The 21546-nt window shown below is 36.3% G+C and overlaps 1 long non-coding RNA gene across 4 annotated transcripts in view; it reads left to right on the forward strand.

The window, feature by feature from the left end:
* Nucleotides 1-21546, forward strand: part of LOC121038862 (uncharacterized) — a 122141-nt gene that overhangs the window by 91323 nt on the left and 9272 nt on the right. For 3 of the 4 annotated variants that reach the window (XR_005794542.1, XR_005794543.1, XR_005794541.1), the window contains 3 exons: nucleotides 1839-1955; nucleotides 3735-3866; nucleotides 5399-6562. This is a non-coding gene — a long non-coding RNA (uncharacterized LOC121038862). Of the gene's footprint in view, nucleotides 1-1838; nucleotides 1956-3734; nucleotides 3867-5398; nucleotides 6563-21546 lie in introns of those variants that run through there. The other variant, XR_005794544.1, reaches the window with a different exon arrangement.

Genomic DNA, 21546 nt, shown 5'->3' on the forward strand with positions numbered 1-21546 from the left:
CTTGTTCTATATCATTAAGAGTCTTTTGGGGTTTGTTTCCCTCCTCTTCTCTCCCTACCCCATATGTTCATCTCTTTTCTTTATTAAATTACACATATGGATGAAATCATATGGTACTTGTCTTTCTCTGATTGGCTATTATTGCTTAGCATAATACATTCTAGCTCCACCCACATCATTGCAAATGGCAAGATTTCATTCTTTTTGATGGCTGACTAATATTCCATTCTGTATATATACCACTTTTTCTTTATACATTCATCAATCGATGGACTTTTGGGTTCTCTTGTAGTTTGGTTATTGTTGATAATGTTGCTATAAACATTGGGGTGTACGTACACTTTGAATCTGTATTTTTGTATCGTTTGGGTAAATACCATCATGTAACTGCTTGATCACAGAGTAGTTCTATTTTTAGTTTCTTGAGGAACCTCCATACTGTTCTCCAGAGTGGCTGCACCAGTTTGCATTCCCAAGACATTTTAATCTTCAAATACTTTCTTAATTTAGTATTTGGAATTTCAAGCTCTTTACAAAAATAAAAACATCAAACTTGACTTGAGATTTGCCCTTCTTGCCTCAGAGTTATCCCAGACTTTCCACAGCTGGCTTAAATTTTGCCTTCTATTATATTCCAGGTAAGAGGGAGGGAGAAGATTTAAGGTAATTGGATAATCTTTATTTGTGGATCCTTTCCAGCTTACCACCCCTGGCATCTGGTTAAAACTGACTGTCTCTGGGAGTCTTTGGCAGATTTTGCCGTCTTTCCCTCCTGATGTTCCCCGATGGATAACCGTTTATGACTCCCAGAATATCAGCAATTATACCTCCAGGTTCTTTGTGGTCCCCAGTTATATGCAACCCTCATCTCTAGAAAACATTTGTGCAAGTCATGTCTGAAAACCTTGAGTGCACCCAACTCTTGATTTTAGCTCAGGTCATAATCCCGGGGTCATGGGATCAAGCCCCATACTGGGCTCTGTGCTGAGCCTGGAGCCTGCTTAAGATTCTCGCTCTCTCTGCCTCTCTCTCTTTCTCTCTCATCTGCCCCTCTCCTCTGCTCACATGCTTTGTCTCTTTCTAAAATAAAGAGGTTAAAAATTAAGAAAAAAACCAAAAACAAAACTCTGACTGCAAACCTATCTCAAGGCAGATCCTTAGATCTGCCCCAAAACAATCTATCAGCTTTTTCCTTGGTCTCTATATTTTCCATATAAGGGTCATATCCCAGTTCAAAGGTGACTTTGACTTTATCAGACATTAGCCAGATCTCAGTCTCCCATGTCTGCAAATCTCAGGGAACGTATTTCTAACTAAGACATACCAGGGAAGCCTCCTATGGCTTAAAGGGAGAGAGGCCTCATGTCTCCACTTGACAAGGGAGAAGGCTCAGAAGGAAGCAAAAGCCCCTATCAAGGAAAATTTCCTTGTGATTCTTCCACTTAGTTATTTTATATTCTCGAAGTTGGTGAGGGGAATCAAGAAATCTAGAAACAGTTCTGATAATTATATTTTGGAAGATTATATTTTGAATTGACAATTTACATTAGAATTTCATATCTATTACAGCTTAGGCTTCAGTGTAAATTATATACATATTTATATACTCAGTTGTACGTCTGATCTAAAATTTCACACTATGTTGTAGGAAAGTCAGAGCCTGGTAAGCAAAGAACTGCTTCAATATTATTAATATGTCCAAGATCTAGGGAAAACTAAATCCAGGGGAGACAATTAATTTTTAGCATTATCATTTTGTCATAGTTATTTTTCAGTATCAGCATATATGCAATTGAAGTTTGATTTTAAGTTAAGTGATTTCACACACTATGTTACAGGTGTCTTACATATGAAAAATCACCTCTGTCCATTTGAAAGAAGAGATCTATTACAAAAGATCATCAAAGGCCAAGTAGAGAAAACATACTTGATGTTTATAAGAGACTATCAATGGCGTAAGTAGACATTTAATGATGTGTGAATCAGGTAGCTGGAATGAGAAAATTCTGTGTGAAATGTAATGATATAAATTAAATTACAGAATAAAAATAAAAGAGCTTAATCAGGAACATTTATAAGTACAATGAGTCATTAAACTGCCAAGTGTCCGAGAGAGCCAAGGCTGCAAAGACATCATTTTCCCTTTTATAGAATTCTCTAGGGACAGATCTTATTGAAGAGATTTTAGAAGGAAAAAGAATCAATAGACTTAAAATTCTGAAGTGATTATTAGTCTGGATTAATATGGTTGTCTTTTTAAGAATTTAAGGCAATAGATAAGGCAAATTAATTAAATGATCACAAGCTTTCACAATAATAAATATTAACACATTCTGAAACCAACTTTACTGTCATCATAGAACCATCTCTCTCTCTCTCTCTCTCTCTCTTTTTCTGTGACTCTTCCATACTTATCTGAATATAATTTAAGGCAGCTTGATGATAGGACTAAATTTTCACTAAATTTCTTCCATGTGTATTTTTATGATAATTACACCCAAATATTAAGTTAAAAGGAAGTTGGGTAGTAGGAAATTTGGGGCTGGAAGAGACCATGTTAGGCAAAATCTACTTATTTCAACAAAACCAAACCAATTATCTTGTATTTCCTATTAATGTAAGAGGCCCTAAAATTTATACATAATATTCATGTGGCATTACTATGAAAACTGAAATGCAAAATCAAGGTAAAACAATCAGCATATTTAGTGGTATAAGTGAGTTTTGATTAGTCAGAGGGCAGCTTTCTTTGAGCTCTTGCAAATGAAAGCTGAACACTAACATTTATAAGTGGGTCATCCAGATCATAATTCATATTTAATAGAAGGTGTGATATTTCCTAGCATAGGAAAATCTCGAGACCTGTTTAAGAAGAAAAATTCAAATTGTTCTCTCTTGAGATCTGTTTAAGAAGAAAAATTCAAATTGTTCTTAAGGCCAAATCACCCTTTCAAAGGACAAAATTACAATCTCTTAATGAGAGTGAAGACAATACAGTTGTGATTGTTTAAAGGTAAATTTAAAAATTCAGTGCTGGGTAATTATAAGATGTGATGGGAGGGGAAGGGAAGGGAAGGGAAGTTAGTATGAATGGGACCTTGCTCCATGTTTCTGTGTTACAACCACAGTACATTTTTCCAGTGGGAAGATGAGATAGAAGCTCCTTGTGACATATGTAGCTGTAGTCAACCTGGGATAGTCTTCAGCTTATTTTGCTTTCTATAAATTTTAAAGTCTGTACCTGAGAAGTTTAAAATGTATGGTAATACTTTCTTGTGATCCTATGCACTCTATACAGTCTTACCCTAGAAAACTAACCTTCTTATATAGCTGTCTCACACTCTGGAACCACTGCTTTTTTTCTCCTCTGTTTCAAAAAAGATATTACAGTTTTTCTAGATGTAACTACAGCTATTTCAGGTCCCTCCCCAAATCCCACGCTCTTAATCAGTACTGTTGTGCTATGCAAATTCAGTTATTGGTTATCTGAGCTGAATCATAGTCTCCTCACCTCTGATTTTCACTTCTACCATAAATGATACACATATATATTGTTCTCAGAGCCATAATATCTGCATAGTAAATGTTTAATACCTGCAGCTCAGTTGAGGTAGTTCTGCTGGTCTTGGCTCAGCTGTATAACTATGTTTCAGGCTATATGCCTGCCTGGGCTTGGATTCTTGCTGTTAACCCCAGGCTCAGTTCTGCCCTTCATGTGTTCATTCTGCACCCAGATATCAAAGGTCACAAGTTTCTTCTCATCACAATATCAAAACTACAAGAAGGCAAGTCCAGTGTACAAGCCCATTTCAGGAATTTTCTTTTGGCCAAAGCAAATCATAAGTCTAAATCCAACATCCATGAAAGTGAATATTTGCTGGGTAATTTAAATGATCATAACTTTCTTGTTTTAATTACTACTGACATATAAAAAATTACCCCACAATAAGTGATTAAAAAACAATTTTTATTTTGCTCATGATTTTGTTTGCCAGGAATTTGGGCGTGACCTATCTGTACTGTTTTTTTTTTTTTTAATTTTTTGAATGTTTGTTTATGTTTGAGAGAGAGTGGGGAAGGGGCAGAGAGAGAGGGAGACACAGAATCTGAAGCAGGTTCTAGGCTCTGAGCTGTCAGTACAGAGTCCGATGTGGGGCTTGAACCCATGAACCCTGAGATCATGACCTGAGCCGAAGTCAGACACTTAAACAAGTGAGCCACCTAGGCACCCCATTTCCATATTGTTCTTGTTTCAAGTATCTCAGGGGACATAGTGAGATGGTTGCTGAGGCTGCAGTCCTTGAAGATGGATAAAAGCGCTAGATAACCAAGAACTTACAGGGCTGGACACTGATGCTGGCTGTTGGCTAAAAGCTCACCTGGCTATTGCCTAGAGAGCTAACATGTGGCATCTCTAGCATGGAAATCACATAGCAGTGGGATTTTACATGACAAAGTCCAAGCAGAGTCAGAAGAGATTGGGGATTGGAAAAGTAAGGAATAGAAAAAGCCTAACTCAATTGCCTTGTTGGTTCACAACCCTCTTGGGAGCTTCCTGGATAAAATGTGAAACAGTCCCTGCACGTGGAGGGGAGGGAGAGACAGAAGAAAAAGGCAGGCCACCTGAGATTTGTAGGTGGCAGGTTTAATAAGCAAAGGAGCATCCAGATGAGGCTTGTTTTAGGCAGCAGCAAAATGAATAGATCTCTGCACCCACCTGCCAAATCTTAAAAGTTTATATAGAGGCCTTACTTTGTTTCAGTCTCATATACTGACAACATGCTTTTAACCCCACATCACTATCTCAAGGCTTTATCCTTGGGTCAGCTTCTGGGAGTGGGGAAGGCACACAGAAGCCACATTCCAAGGACAGGTTGGGATGAGGAGCCTCCGATTACTGAGTTCAGCTCATGAGTCCACCGGCAGTCACATCCCCTCAATAACCTTCCCTGCAATTAGATATTGGTACTTTCCAGTGTTGGGTTTTTTTGAGACGTTTTCAGATTGTTAGGAATACTTTAGTGTCAGAAACATTCTTGCAGCTTTCTTTTAAAGGATGATGCAGGTCCTCCAGAAGGCACTTACAATAACCTACTTCTATCATTCGATGTCTACCAATGATAGATACTGTTCTTCATGCTGAGGATGTGTCCCCTATTGGAAAGCCCTTCAAAAATAACCCCTTGACAACCTTCCACAAGATCCAAATATGAGCAAGGTCTACCATAAGCTAACCCCCCTGACAGGCTGCAGGCGGACCCCACAGCTGGCTTCCGTTTCACTCCTAATCACTTTGTGGGGTCCAGCCGAGTCTTTGTTCCGTAGATTTCAGGGATGTGTCAAATACAGTTACTTAATGTCATTTCCAAATACCAAGATTTTGTTCCTTTTGCATCAGGATTTTGCCTTCCAATTTCTAAATCCGCTGGCAACTGTGATTTCCAACCTGTCTTCTTCTCAGACCAGTAAGACCACTTCTTTCTGTTGGGGCCCTAATCCATGGTAAGGCAGCAAACTGGAAAGGCCTCACAGACAAAGTTAGGTAAATGTCTACCTTGAGTATTTCTTTTGAATCGAGGATCACAGTCTCTCAATTTTCTGGGTCTGTTTTTGCTTTCCAGTGCCATCAAATCATTTATTCTTTCTCTGCTTTTCCAAGTGTTACTCAACTAAGGTTTGGTTAGTTTCAGGCAGTGGCTTGAACATTATACACAGAAGTGGAGGCCAGACATTTGTATCCAGTGCTCTGAGCCTAGGCAGCACCTCGGTGCCCCAGTTGTTTGACAATTCCATTCAAGGGTTAAGCTGTCGTTAGCATTCATTTATCTCTGGGTTTTGTCCTAGTTTCCCTTTCAAAAGTGTTGCTTTCGCTCAGTTAGCAGCATTTAAAGATAATTATTTTTAGTGTATTTTATCTGATATTGTAGTTGTATCAAGAGAGAAAATTGTTTGGGTAATTCTATCCTGCCATATAACTGAAAACAGAAGTGTTAGATTTATTTTCCACACTCATGACAAAAATGTGAACCTAAAAAGTAAATATAAGCAAGCATACTACTCCCATTATGAAAATGATAAATGCCTCACCAATCCTTCTAAATTCTAAGCTCCTCAAATGGGATTCCGTTCGTTCAGCCCTTAAATGAGTCGTCTTGCCAGTCTCACCAGTCTCATTTTGAACAACTCCCTTTCTTTCCTTCCTTTCAACAACACAAATTTGATTGTGCCCAGACATACTGTACTGCGTCATAGTCCAATGCCTTGTCTTCACTGCCTCAATTTCAGAACTTTGTAACTTTTACTCTCCCCTGCAGGTAAATAAAGCCACTCATTTCAAGTACCAACTCCAGGAAGGCTTTCCTGAAACCTCTTTAACACAACATGCACACGCGTACACACACACACACACACACACACACACACACACACACGCTTGCATTTATGTTTATCACCGTTTAACTGCAGTTATAGATCCTGTGCCATGGAGTTTCCGGTATTTTTTTTTTGTAATGTTTATTTATTTTTGAGAGAGACAAAGTGCAAGCCAGGGTGGTGCAGAGAGAGAGGGAGACACAGAATGTGAAGCAGGCTCCAGGCTTCAAGCTGTCAGCGCAGAGCCCGACACGGGGTTCCAACCCACAAACCTCGAGATCATGACCTGAGCTGAAGTCAGACGCTTAGCCAACTGAGCCACCCAGGAGTCCCTCTGGTCTTTTTTTATGTGTAAGTGTTATTTCTCCAGCTACATATCATACATCTTAAAATTTTAGGATGGTATTTTTATTTCTAGTTTGCTACATATTACAGTTGCATTACACAGAAACAAAAATATTATTTGGCTTCGTAATCGTAATTTTCTTGTCTGGCCATAATTCAGTTCTTAGGTTTTTGTCTTTTTTTAAACTTTCTTGCTCATATTGGCATGATAAATAACTTATACCATTATATATTAAGCTCTTGAATCATTTTTTATTTTATTTCATTTTTGAGAGACAGAGAGAGACAAAGCATGAATGGGGGAGGGGCAGAGAGTGAGGGAGACACAGAATCTGAAGCAGGCTCAAGGCTCTGAGCTGTCAGCACACAGCCCAGCACAGGGCTCCAACTCACAGACTGCAAGATAATGACCTGAGCAGAAGTCATACACTTAACTAACTGAGCCACCCAGGCCCCCAAATCATTTTTATTGAATAAAAATTGAAAAAAAATACTATATCACAACTGTCATAAATTCATAATAAGATCAATGCTAGACTTCTCTAGAAGGCAATTAAACATTCAGCTACTTGACTTAAAATATTTTGTGTGGGGCACCTGGATGGCTCAGTCAGTTGAGTCTCCCACTCGGTATCAGCTCAGGTCATGAGCTCCTGGTAGCAGAATCGAGCCCCTCATCAGGCTCTGTGCTGAACATGGAGCCTAGTTGGGATTCTCTCCCTCTCTCTCTGTGCCCCTCCTCTGCTCACACACTCTCTTGCTCAAAATAAATAAATAAAAATAAACATTAAAATAATAAAATATAGGGGCACCTGGGTGGCTCAGTTAGTTAAGAGACCAACTCCTGGTTTTGGTCAGTCATGATCTCACAGTTTGTGAGTTCAAGCCCCACCTCAGGTTCTGCGCGGAGAGCATGGAGCCTACTTGGGATTCTCTTCCTCTCTCTCTCTGCCCCTTCCCTGCTTGCTCTCTCTCTCTCTCTCTCTCTCAAGATAAATAAATAAACATTAAAATAAATTAAAAAATATTTTGTAAAACAGTTACCAATCGTGAATATAACTTACAATGAAATGTAATCGGTACAAGGCAGTGTAGATGATGACACTCATTAATTCCTTTGCGGTCTTATGGGAAACTTCAGAAGAGATGAGTTTATCCATATGGAGTAATGTTTGCTTTATGCTGAATGTACCTTTACTTTAGTTAGCCCATATTTTCTGTTTCCATAAATTATAACTAGTTATATACTAGGAAGTGTATGCCATTTTTAGCTGATTTTAAACTGTGTTAATAATCTGTCTTTGTATTTGACACAAAAGGGTTATTTTCAGGGCATGGTTTAATCTTGACATGTATTGATATGGATTCTTTTCTAAGTTGTTTTTCTCATATATGTTCTCTATAGTTTTTGCTTCTCGTGTATCTCTCATAAGCAATTCTTGAAATAGAGCAATTCTTAAAATAGTTTTAGAATGTGGTTTGATTGAATTCTTTCAATCATGACTACATTTTGCATATGTATTTAGTGTTTCTAAACTTTGTCCAAATATCTTTAAATTCAGACTGCACAAATGTACCACATATATTTTATACCATTTCATGGTGATTACACCCTATTGAACTTTTTTCCAAGTGATACATCTACTTGATTAGTCCTATGGCAGTTTGCTTTTATTATCTAATTTCTAATTGTGCTTCTCTCTCATCAATATTCTTAATCCATCTTTGTCATTATATTTCCATTTTAGTCCCCCAGACTATTTGATTGCTTCCAATACTCATTAGTATCTAATTTATTCTATTGTTACACACAGTTCAGGCATTTTTACACATCTTAGAACTTTAAAAGCTTATTTAGTGATTTTATGCTGCAAATACAAAAAATATGCAGTTCCCATAAATAGTCACCACTTTTTGTAAACTGTAAGCAAACGTTTCATATACATGCATTGATAGAATTGAATAATCATATAAAATACATGCCTAGTTATACTTGGGTGAAAGATAATAGTATTTATACATCATGATTTAAAAATTTCTACAAATGTAAAGTTCTCAAATCTTAAATAATTAGGAATAAATGCTTTTTAGTGATTTGATTTTATTTTGCCTACAAAATGTCCCTCTGCTACCAGTTCCATCCAACCCATGCTTCTGCTCAATATTTCATTAGACGAAGATAATACAAAGTAATAGGTGTAGTAAACATGATTATTTTTACCAAAATCTCAATTTCTAAAATGAAAAATGAAAGTAATAATGTTAAACTTTTAGTAGAGCAATTATATTGTTTTCTTTGCTACTCTCTGCCTATGTATTTTTACCCTTTGCCTCATAAAATAAAACTGGAAAAATGTTCACTTACATATAAAATGATGCAAACATTTAATGAACATATGGTATTAAGCTAGAAATCTTTTTATTTGAAAGTTAAAATAAACATAATCTAATGCAAGTTGACAAAATTCGATCCCTTAAAAATGGTGCAGAGATGTAAAATTAAAACCAACTAGCTGATTTTCAGAAATGTGGGTCATAGTCTTTAAGTGATATGGTTTATTTTAGTAGCAGTTAAATAATCATGCAAAACAAACAAAATACAGCTCAGTTAAACTTCTTTAATTATAAATTTGATTAGTATATTGGAGTTGAAAATAAAAAGAAATCATTAATATAAAGGCATAAAATTTGGAATGAAAAAATAGCATCAATATTTATAAACAATTTATGGTTTAGAAATATGTGGTAAGAAACCAAAATAAATCAGAGATAAAAGATACACTGAATGCAGGCACATTTTCAATGAAATTTGATGTTAGACATTTCACTAAATGAGCTGAAACTTTTTCCAGGTACATGTTATAAAACAAGTTCATCTGCAAGTAATTTAATTTACTTATGTGAAAAAGCGCAGCAATGTTCTGTGTGGCATTAGGTGTCTGAGATGTATCACAAAAGCAATTAGATCATACTGGAAACCAGCTGTGCATCAAGTAGATTGCTTTTACCCAAGTGATAAAAACCTTGTAGAGTGTGAACAATATTGGGTATAAAATGTAACATTTTAATGAGCAACATAAGAGAGGAATAGAATGAACAAGAGAAATGGCAAATTTGCACAGGGCATGTGCAACTTGAAAGGAAAAAAAAGTGAGAAAGATATGTCTTGGATTGTGATAAACTGTTGACCTACTCTGGCTTTTAATTGGAAAAACTTACACATCATTTAATTAATTTATCAAATGTGTGATCCCAATTTGTAGTTCAGTCACTCTGGGAAAACTCAGAGACTATAGATGATATTCTGAAGGAAGCACACTTGATGTTACCAAAATCTATTCTTTACCAGTGAAGGTTTAGAGGAAAAGAGGTGAGAAAGCAATAAGGAAGGAATGAAGAAGGAGGCATAGATCAAGAGTAAGAGAGAATTGGGTTATTTTGATGGACATTCATGATTAAGAAAAGGCTAGTTCAGGCAGACCAACTCATATCATCCACACTGAACACTGTCATGTTGGAGTCACTGAATAAACATTAAATGAATGAATGGATGGATAATCTTTCTTGAGTTGGAGAAATAAATTTCAAGCCAATGAAAAGACTAACCAATAATACCATAAAGTTTTCTAAGTATTCTTAAGAAGAACATTACTTATATTACTTATTAACTTTCTAATGTAGCTTTTAACATCTACTGAGTCTGTGTCTTACTAATGAGATTTTACATTTTAAATGGTTCTAAACTTTGTTGCAATTTAAGAACACAGCTGCAAACTACATATGATTATGAACAATCACATATCCAGGGACAAGAGCATTATTTCCCTTTCTAAATTATTTATAATTGCTACCATTTACTGAGCATTTACTATATGCCAAGCCATTTACTAACCATATTATGTTTGTTTCAGTTATTTTTATTATTAATTCAAGTAACTTTTAAGATTCAAACTAAATTTTAATGGCAACATTTAAAACATTACATTTTAATGTCCTGTGATCCTATGAATTATATAGCATACTTCTTGTTTTCAGAATTCCTTCAAAATGTATGCAAATGTGAGAAGGGTTAATAAGAATAATTATTAGTTCAATGCCTAGGAAACTAATGGTAATTAAATAGGTCAGGTGACTAAAATTAATAATTTCTCCTTACAACCATATCGTATTAATTTAGGCTCATCCATATTTGAAATATAATTCTTATCAGAACAAGTAGCTACCAGGGGGCCTGGGTTGCTCAGTTGGTTAAGCGTCCAACTTCCACTCAGGTTATGATCTCACAGTTTGTGAGTTTGAGCCCCGAGTTGGGTTCTGTGCTGACAGCTCAGAGCCTGGAGCCTGCTTCAGATTTTATCTCCCTCTCTCTCTGCCTCTCCTCCCTCCCTCTCCCCCCCCCCAGCCCTCAGAAATAAATAAAATATTAAAAAGAAAAAAACAACAAGCAGCTACCATTATGGAACTTCTTAAAAGGGGTCATAACACTAGTCCAGAATAACCTGTACATGAAGAAAGAAAGGAAGTATACAGAAAACAAATAAATATAATTGTTTTTATTCTTCTTAAAATGTAATTGCTCTTAGGAAACACACTGCCACACAACAATTCATTCTTTTAGATTTTCACTGAATAGTTTCATTCCTCTGTGCATGTGAAACAGGTGAAGAAGAGGTGATATAAAATGTAAAATATTAAGGATAATATTCTATGTGCTTCCTATAGTGGTTCTAAAAATATTTTAATTCTGGAGTAAAATGTAATGTAAAACTTGATAAACGGTATAGACATGTTCATTATTGTGACTTTGGGGCACTGAGAGAAAGGTAAATGACAAAAATTTCCTGAATTTGAGTTTTCCTTACTTCTACACATTTTCCTTTTTGCAATACATTATGATGATAATTATATTTATCATTTCTTATTTTAATTTTTGATATTATTTTTCCTCCTATCTCTGATGATATGACTAGGTTATGGGAAAAAATATTGAAGTTCAGTTTCTGGTTCTGAATATAATATTATATTATTTTATATTATCTTCTATACCATTTTATATTATACCAACTTCAGTCCACCCATCATTATGTGAAAAACAGATGCACATCACAGTCAAATAAAAGTTTTTTAAAATCTGACAAATTATTTCAATATTAAAAAAAACAAAAAATGTTTCTTTTTTTTTTTTTAATTTTTTTTTTTAATGTTTATTTCTGAAACAGAAACAGAGCATGAGTGGGGGAGGGGCAGAGAGAGAGGGAGACACAGAATCTGAAGCAGGCTCCAGGCTCCCAGCTGTCAGCACAGAGCCTGACGCGGGGCTCGAACTCACAAACTGTGAAATCGTGACCTGAGCCGAAGTCAGTCGCTCAACTGACTGAGCCACCCAGGCGCCCCCAAAAAATGTTTCAAAAGAACTCAAATGTTGGACACCTATTATCAATAAATTATAATGCTGCCTAAATGAATAGAGTTCAATATTGCTATAAGAATGGGTGAAAAATAAATGAGATCGAATACAAAGTATAGGTATATAAATGTATGTTACATGCTAGCTGAGGTCATCCCTCTTTTTGCTACTATCTTTTTTTTTTGTTTCATTTATTTATTTATTTATTTATTTATTTATTTATTTAGAGAGAGAGAGTGCGCGCAAGTGAGGGAGAGGGGCGGAGGGAGAGGGGGCTCAGTGCAGAGCCTGACATGGGGCTGAATTCTGAGCTGAAATCAAAAGTTGGATGCTCAAGGGACTGAGCCACCCAGAAGCCCCTCTTTTTGCTACTGTCTAGCTGTGAGTCCATTGCTGGCCTCTCAGTTCCACTGGCTTATATCTCATGCTTCAGCCTCGGAGTTCCTTTCCATATTAGCCTACTGAGGGAAGTCATCTTTGTTCTTTGAAACAATAGACTTTTAACAGAACACACAAGTTTGCAGATAGTATAATTTTTATGTAACAGCAATCGAAATATTTTAGATTGTCTTAACTAGCCATCCTATCTCAATTTCCATATCAAGCACATTCTTCATTATGTTCTTTAAGTGTTTTATTTTCTCAATATCGGTGTTAGAAATTTTTATATTCCCTTAACTTTGTATTTCTTGTCTTTCTCTCCTACCAAAATATAAAATTTATGAGGGTGTTGTCACCTAATACCTAAGGGACTCAAGTAAATGTCTTTGCCAGAAGAATTCAATAAATATTTGTTGAATAAAAACAGGGAGGAAATCTCCATTCTTCAAAGTCCTTCTGCCACCTGGCCACCTATCCTAATGTTTCACCTAGGACTTGCTCTGTATTGACATTCTCCTCTTCCTTTTTTTTTTTTTTTAGTATCCTCTTCTTTAGGAATTCTGCTCCCCCTTTTTGAGCTTATGTCTTTGGAGCATATACATCTTGCCCCATGATTTTAAAGAATCATATTCCATCCCTAAGCAATTGTCAAAATGTTCCTCCTTAAAGAAAGTGCTAGGAGTGCCTGGCTGGCTCAGTTGGTAGAGCATGTGACTCTTTTTTTTTTTTTTTTTTTTTTAATTTTTTTTTTTTTTTATTTTTTTTTTTTTTTGGGACGGAGGGAGACAGAGCATGAACGGGGGAGGGGCAGAGAGAGAGAGGGAGACAGGAAACAGGCTCCAGGCTCTGGGCTCTGAGCCCAGAGCCCAGAGCCCAGAGCCCGACGCGGGGCTCGAACCCGCGGACCGCGAGATCGTGACCTGGCTGAAGTCGGACGCTTAACCGACTGCGCCACCCAGGCGCCCCGAGCATGTGACTCTTGATCACAGGATTGTGGTTCCAGCCCCACATGTGGCACGCAGTTTACTTAAAATAAAAAATTTTAAAAAGGAGTTCTATACTAAAAGAAATTTCTGTTGCTAGCAGTTGAAATAATGTGTTTATTTTGCCTCACACAAAATAAGTTGGTAAATAATGAAACTTATATTTCAAACCATTTGAGAAATCATTCCTTATATGTAATAATTAAAATAAATAAATTTAAAATCAAATAATAACAGTAGAATTATTAATTAATTATTTTTTAAGTTTATTTATTTATTTTGAGAGAGAGTGAGAGAGAGAGCATGAGTGGGGTAGGGGCAGAGAGAGAGGGAGAGAGAATTCCAATCAGGCTCCATGCTGACAGAACACAGAGCCCAACATGGGGCTCTGGGGCTCGAACTCACGAACTGTGAGATCATGACCTGAGCTGAAATCAAGAGGCAGACATTTAACCGACAGAGCCACCCAGGCACCCTTATTAATTAATTATTGAAGAGAGATGTAAATACTTCAAACTGCATAAAATTCCAAATGAATAGAGTAGTGGAAGTTAAAAAAAAAAACCTCGTAAATAATTAGATGGCTATATATACATAATTATATACCCAATCCTCTGGTGGCAAAATATTTCATCACCACTAAAATACATGAAAAAAATTGTGGATAAAAAGACAGACAATACGGCCACCTGAGTGGCTCAATTGGTTAAGCGTTCAACTTCGGCTCAGGTCATGATCTCATGGTTTTTGAGTTTGAGCCCCACGTTGGGCTCTGTGCTGACAGCTCAGAGCCTGGAGCCTGCTTTGGATTCTGTGTCTTCCTCTCTCTCTGCTCCTCTCCCACTCATGGCTCTGTCTCCTTCTGTCTCTCAAAAATAAATAAACATTACAAAATTGTTTTAAATGATGGACAATAATTTTTTTTTTTTTTTTTTGCTAATCAAGGTTTTAATTACTAAAACCAAAATACTTACATTTAGTGCTTGTGATTGAGGATTACCTTCCATCAGTATCTCAGCTAGACAAAATTCTTCTGCTGATGAGGTGATGGAGAAACCTGCAGATTTGCATAGATTGAATCCTTGGTGGTCATGTGTCTATCAAGTTGGCATTTAAATATTTCCAATGTACTAGCATTCTCATACAAGGACTACTAAGCAGCGCATCAGTGGTAACTTCTGGTTTTCAAATATATGTTCCTTATCCTCACTGAGTAATAGTGGCTCATCTGAGGACTTAGAATCATTCACTACAATGATCCCTTACTTTGTTTGCCTTCCTAAATCTGCCTTGAGAGCCCAAAATGGTCAGGGGCTGTTTCAGTTTCCAATTTAATAGAATCGTGACTGTGCCTTAGTAGAAACTCTCTAGTTCTCTTTTAGGAACTAAAACCTAACCAACTGATGAAGTTTACAGGTATAGGAAAGTGGATTTCTTATCTGTTCCTTTGTTACTGGGCCTCTGCTTTGAGGAATGTACCATATATTATAGGATAGCCTCCCAAATGTGTAGTTTGTATATCCCAAATGATGTTATAATTGAACCTCCGATAGGTTCTCCCTCCATATGTTTGCCATGAAATGAATTTCCTATGATATGTGGAATGTCAAAATAATAGATAAAGCAAGAATAGTGGTTCTGACCAAAACATTCCAGCTAGGAAAGCAAATCTGATCTGGTATATGAACCTATTACTCTGAGGATAAATCATTACTCCTTCCATGATGCAAAGGGATAGTGAAAACAACCTGTTGTTATGGCTAGTACTGCCAGAAAGTGTGCCAGATCAGACTCCAAATTTGTTTGCGATTGTTAGTTGGATTCTTAATAGTCATAGTTGGAAGATCAGCCTGGGTGAGCGATATTCTGTATTTTGAAACCATGCATAGCCTTTCTCCCAGTTGCCACGGACTCTTTGTAAGCACATAGAGAGTACCTGACAGAATTTCACAAGATGGGTCATATTACTTCATTATTAAGTAATAATTACTTAATAAGTAATAATTATTACTTAAGTAAAATTACTTCATTATTAAGAGTCTCCTTTTCTTTCTTTTTTTAATAATTTTTTAAATTTATTTTTACATTGATTTATTTTTAACAGAGAGAGACAGAGCACTAGCCAGGGAGGGATAGAGAGAGGGAGACTCAGAATCCAAAGCAGGCTCTGAGCTGTCAGCACAGGGCCCCACGTGGGACTCGAACTCACAAACCATGAGATCATGACCTGAGCTGAAGTCAGATGCTTAACTGACTGAGCCACCCAGGCACCCCAAGAGTCTCCTTTTCATGCGTGCTTTTTGGTCAGTACATTAGAGGACACAAATATCCTCAAATATTTTGCTCAGTTCCAAAGAGCTATTTATATACTTTCTCCCTATATTGCTTTCTCATATAGCTTTTTAATCTTGTAAAGATTGTAATTTAATTTACATATATGTATATACATACATGTATATATGTATACTTGTATGTGTACATGTGTGTGTGTGTGTATATATATATATATGTATATATATATATATCTATCTTCAAGCCAAAACTAAAGTTTTGTAGTAGAAGCTTCAGTAGAGTTAAATAAATTCAAAGCAGTAATCAAGGCAGAGTATGTTTAAATACTATAAATGAAGGCTACACAGTGAAATCCTCTTTTTGAGTTATAACTGATCTATAAAATTATGTTAGTTTCAAGTATACAACATAATTATTTGATATTTGTGTATATTATGAAATTATCACCGTATAAGTCTAGTTAACATCTATCCCCATACCTACTTACCCATTTTTTTCTTGTGATAAGGTCTTTCAAGATCTACTATTGTAGTGACTTTCAAAAATGTACCACAGCATTATTAACTATAGTCACCATGATGTATATTACATTTCCATGACTTAGTTATTTTATAACTAGAAGTTTGTACCTTTTGACTCTTTAACCCATTTCACCCACTTGCCCATTCTCTGCTTCTGGCAAAACCACTAGTCTGTTCTCTGTATCTACGAACCTGGTTGTTTTCTCTTGTTGAAATCTTTAAGCAAAGGAGAGATTGAATGTATCTGGATAGACCAGGGTAAATATGAAGGACAAAGTAGATTTGAACTGGGTTTGAGGAGTATAAAAATTTCAACAGCAGAAATATTCTTGCTCTTTTTTTTAAAAGAAGAAATGCACATTCTATCTTCACAATGTTCTTTCAACACATGTCAGTTTACATATATAAAGAACTGTTTTTTCACATGCATTTTTAAATGTCAGAATCTTAGGAAGAGCGGACACACACACACAAAATGAATATGTAATAGAAATGATAATTTTAGGTAACCAGGATTTGATTTACCAGGCTCCTATTTCCAGAATAGACATTTTGTGCTATTTTTAGAAAAGAACATGCTTTAGAGTTTTTACCATCAAATTGTCAAAATAACATCAATTTTCATCATAGCCATCCACCATGGCTATAAAGTGAAAAATGTATGGACATCAATCATATCAAACTCAAGGGTAAAGTTCCTAATTTTTTAAAGTCTCCAAAAGTCATGTGAATGTTCCTTTCAAAACCAACGCCTGAGAAAGGTCAGCCCTGCTCTAAAAGTAGAAACAGTAAAGTCATGAGTAGGTTCAGAATTTTTCAACCTCTATTTTCTCATTACAGTGGTAATGCTGAGGTTTTAGGATAAACTTCTGCTAATACAGTAGTAAAGGCTTCTTTAGGTCAGAAGATAAGAGTCAATATTAGAAACATTTTTAATTATAATAAAACCTCAAGAGTTCCGAAACACTTTTTTGTGGGTTTGTAACCACGAAAGTGCTTCCACATTTAGTGCCAGCAGAAAACTTTGAATACTGCAAGCCCTCTCTATGTGCACTGGAACCCTTACCCCAGCTCCACCCTGTAATCATAATAAACGTCAAGGTAGTCTCCTTTTTCTGATCATCTAAGCCATTTGGATCTGCTTGGAAACCTCACTGCTCTTCCCAGAAAGCCTCATTATGTAAACCTTTTTAAAAACCCTTGCTGTGTGCTATCAGTTTTAACATCAAAACCAAATTCTTGGTTGGTTGTACATCCTGTTCCTCTTGGGCGGGGTGTCGGGGGGGGGACTACAACACTTATTTATGAATAAAAGCTTTTTATAAATCTGTAGATATTCTTAATTTAATTAATCTATAACTCATTTTGATGTATTGTATTAACTATTCATACATATACACACACACAAAATGGTCATTTAGTTTTAAAATAAAAAGTAGCTTCAGGTGCCTGGGTGGCTCAATCTGTTAAGCATATGACTTCGGCTCAGGTCATGATCTTGTGGCTCGTGAGTTCAAGCCCCATGCCAGGCTCTGTGCTGACAGCTCAGAGCCTGGAGCCTGCTTCAAATTCTGTCTTCCTCTCTCTTTGCCCCTCCCCTGCTCATGCTCTGTCTCTCTCAAAAATAAGTAAACATTAAAAAATTTTTTTAAAGTAGCTTTTAGTTAGAAAGGAAGCATTTTAAATTAAAATGACACAAAAATTATACAAGTAAAATTACATTATAATATTAAAGAATAATAATAAAAGTAATTTAAAGAGAATGATACAACAGCCATGAAGCATATGGGCTTTGTATTGACTTCATGAATCATGGAAGTTTAAAAGAGTAGTTGAAAAACTCGATATACTACCCCTCGATATACTACCTACTGACATTACATATAAATACTAGATAGGTACTGAGGATGTATAGATGAAGAAAATATTCTTGACCTTGATGAATATGCCTTTCTTATCGTACTGGTTGGTGAATCCTTTTGCGTAATTGTGTGTAGCAACAGCAATACACAAATGCATATTAAAGTTTGATCAGAGTTGTTTTATTTTATTTATTTTATTATTTTTTTAAAGTTTATTTTTATTTATTTTGAGAGAGATAGAAAGCAAGGCGGTACGGGTAGAGAGAGAGGGAGACAGAATCTCAAGCAGGCTTCTCACTGTCAGCACAGAGCCCAACGTGGGGTTCAGTCTCATGAACCGTGAGATCATGACCTGGGCTGAAGTCAAGAGTGGGACGCTTAACCAACTGAGCCCCTCAGGCACCCCTAAAGTTCTATCAGAGTTGTTTTAAAACCCTGGAGGGCAGGTCAGTGGCTGCAGCTTCCCATGTATAGCAGTAGTACTGTTTTTCCTCTTCCCCACCATACCATAGAGTGGTACTGTCTTGTATCTTGTACTTCATTGTGCAAATGAATAACCTAGGAATTTTGTTCAAATGTAGATAGCAATTCAATAAGGCAGGCATGGGGCCTGCAATTCTATATTTCTAACACGTTCCCAGGTTATGCTTATGCTGCTGGTGTGATGGCAAAAGCATTCTTAGAACGGAAACTCTCTTCATTTGAAAATGAAATTTTACAAGAAACAATACATAAACCAGATGAATGGCAATAGTTGTTTCTCAAGCAGTTCAAATCTCTATGGATTGGCAGAAATATTTCCTTTTATATAGATCCTCTGTTTTTATGCTGATGATTCAAAATATACATCTTTATCCAGACATCTCCTCTGAGAAGCTGACTCACATCTAACATGCTAAACTTTAAGAGATTCCAAATCAAGTTCTTGATTCTTCATCTCGTCTAAGTTGTTCCCAGATCTCACCAACTTTTTTAAAAATACCATTGATGGTACCATAAATCCTATTTCTCCCAATTCAAAATCCTTAAAGGATCTTGATTTCTTCCTTTACCTTTTTCATTACTTTCAATTTATTTCTAAATTCTTGCTTATTCTGTCTTCATACATCTTGAATACAAACTCTTCTTTTCATTTCTGTTGCTTTGTTTTAATCATGCCATTGTTCTTTCCTGCCTAAATTGCTATGTTAACCTGTTTCATCCCTCTGTTTCCACTCTTGCCTCCTGTAACACACTCTCTACACAGCGGCAAAAGTGATCATCTATAAATGCTTCCCCTAGCTCTCAAAATACAATTCAAAATCATTACTTTAACCTACAAAACATTCTATGATCTGCTCCATGTCTATTTTTACATTATCTGGTGTAAATTCTCCTCCCTGATATACAATATTAAGGAGTATAAGTTTTCAGTTCCTCAAACATTCAAATATGCAAATTGGCTCCCCATTCTATAGGGCATGGCTTAAACTTCATGTTCACTCTGTGAAATACAACTGAGGAACATCATGCTTCTTGCACCATGTGCATTATCTTCCATGGCAATGGCCACAGAATATACTTGGACAGATACTACTTTGGAAATTGGCATGCGTGTGTAAGTGGTGGACTGATCTCACATTACATTGGGTTGACTGGGTGAATAGGTTCATTAGGCTTCTGTAGTTATCTCACTTGGGCCTTTAGTTATAGCACTTGAGAAGGGTTTTCCAATCCTGTTGTAACCAACTGCCATCTGCTTCAAAGTTACTTAGGGTACATGTTAAAATGCATTTTCTTGAAGCATAGCCCCACAGAAATTCTTATTTAGTAGGTTTTAGAGTGGTCCTGGAAGCTGCATTTAACAAGACTTTAAGGAGTTTAGGTGCACTCCAGTGTTAAGACCACTAACACAGAGGAAATCATCTTTCCAGGTATAATCTTGGTTCAAGATTGTAACTCAATGGCACAGAGCCTTTATCACAACAAAGCCAGCTAGAGTTGCACTTAACTATACTTTGCATCCTCTGGGACAGATAATACAGATGTGTCATCTGCTATTTTCAATATATGAGTAGATTCTATAGTTAGGCTCAGACTCCAGAACCTAGAGTGAATGTTTGTTTGTAATTGAGGAATTGATACAACATTCAACATTCTTTGATATCTTTTGATACAACATTCTTTGCTAAGAGAATGAAGGACAGGAACAATCTCTCAGACTGGAGAGATTTGTAGATAGGAGCTGGAGATTTGCAGAATCAAAATGTTTCTGATTTCAAAAGGAACAGTGAAATCATAACAAGGTGGCACTTACTGAGTGTTTACTCTGTGCATGAATTTGTTTATCCCTCCATCAGCTACTTGCCTGATTCGTTATTATTATGCATATTTTATAGATGAAGAAGTCACAACACAAAAAAAGGTTAAGAAACTTTTTTCAATTTATTTGGTTATCATTGGTGGATGCTGAGAATTTGCACTTCAAAGTTTTAACTACTACAATTTTTTGTTGGGTCTTCTATTATCTGAGGGGTCATTTTATCAAATGCAGGACACCATTGAGACTGCCCTGCTGTGAAAAAGTCAACTTTATCAGCATATTCTCTGTAAACTCCTTAACACATTTCCACCCACAGATCAGATACTTTCTTTTGAACAGGCAAGTTGTCAATTTGAAATGACATTAATGCTTTCAATTTGTTTTCCAAGTCTTATTGATCTATGAAATAGAGGCCTTAAAAATGTCAAAAAACTGAGTCTATTAGATTGAAAGCCAAGAGAGGTTTTGGTCTTACCAGAGTTGTCTGTACTCACAAAAGCCACATGAAGGAGAACTTAGGAGACTTGCCGAAGGTGAAAGCTAATAGATGGATTGATTAATAATTTAGTTCAAGTATGGACAAATTTTGAAGACAGATGAACTATGGGCAAGAAAGTGAAAATTAGGTCAGAAATTACATATATCCGAGCCAAGGCCAGAAGAAGTATTTTAAAAAAGGTAAGCAGGATTCTAGAAAGTGGAAGTGAAAGGCCTTCCCACTGATAGGTAAGTATCAGACTTTTGATATTGGCTCAGGTCATGATCTCATGATTCATGAGATCAAGCCCCATGTCAGGCTCTGCTCTGACAGTGCAGAGATTGCTTGGGATTCTCTGTCTCGCCCTCTCTCTCTGTACCCCTCCGGTTCATGCTCACTAACTCTCTCTCTCTCTCTCTCTCTCTCTCTCTCAAATAAACAAATAAATAAACCTAAAAAAATGAATATTTGAAACAATGGATTCTATAATTTTCTCATGTTCTTTGGCTTTCCCACCAAGCTTGGGTGGGGAATTAAAGAGACAGGCTTGCTTTCTTTCTTCTTCTTCTTCTTCTTCTTCTTCTTCTTCTTCTTCTTCTTCTT

This window comes from Herpailurus yagouaroundi, unplaced genomic scaffold (assembly GCF_014898765.1).
Source record: "Herpailurus yagouaroundi ecotype Mexico unplaced genomic scaffold, PumYag 166, whole genome shotgun sequence".
NCBI classification, from domain to species: Eukaryota; Metazoa; Chordata; class Mammalia; order Carnivora; family Felidae; genus Herpailurus; species Herpailurus yagouaroundi.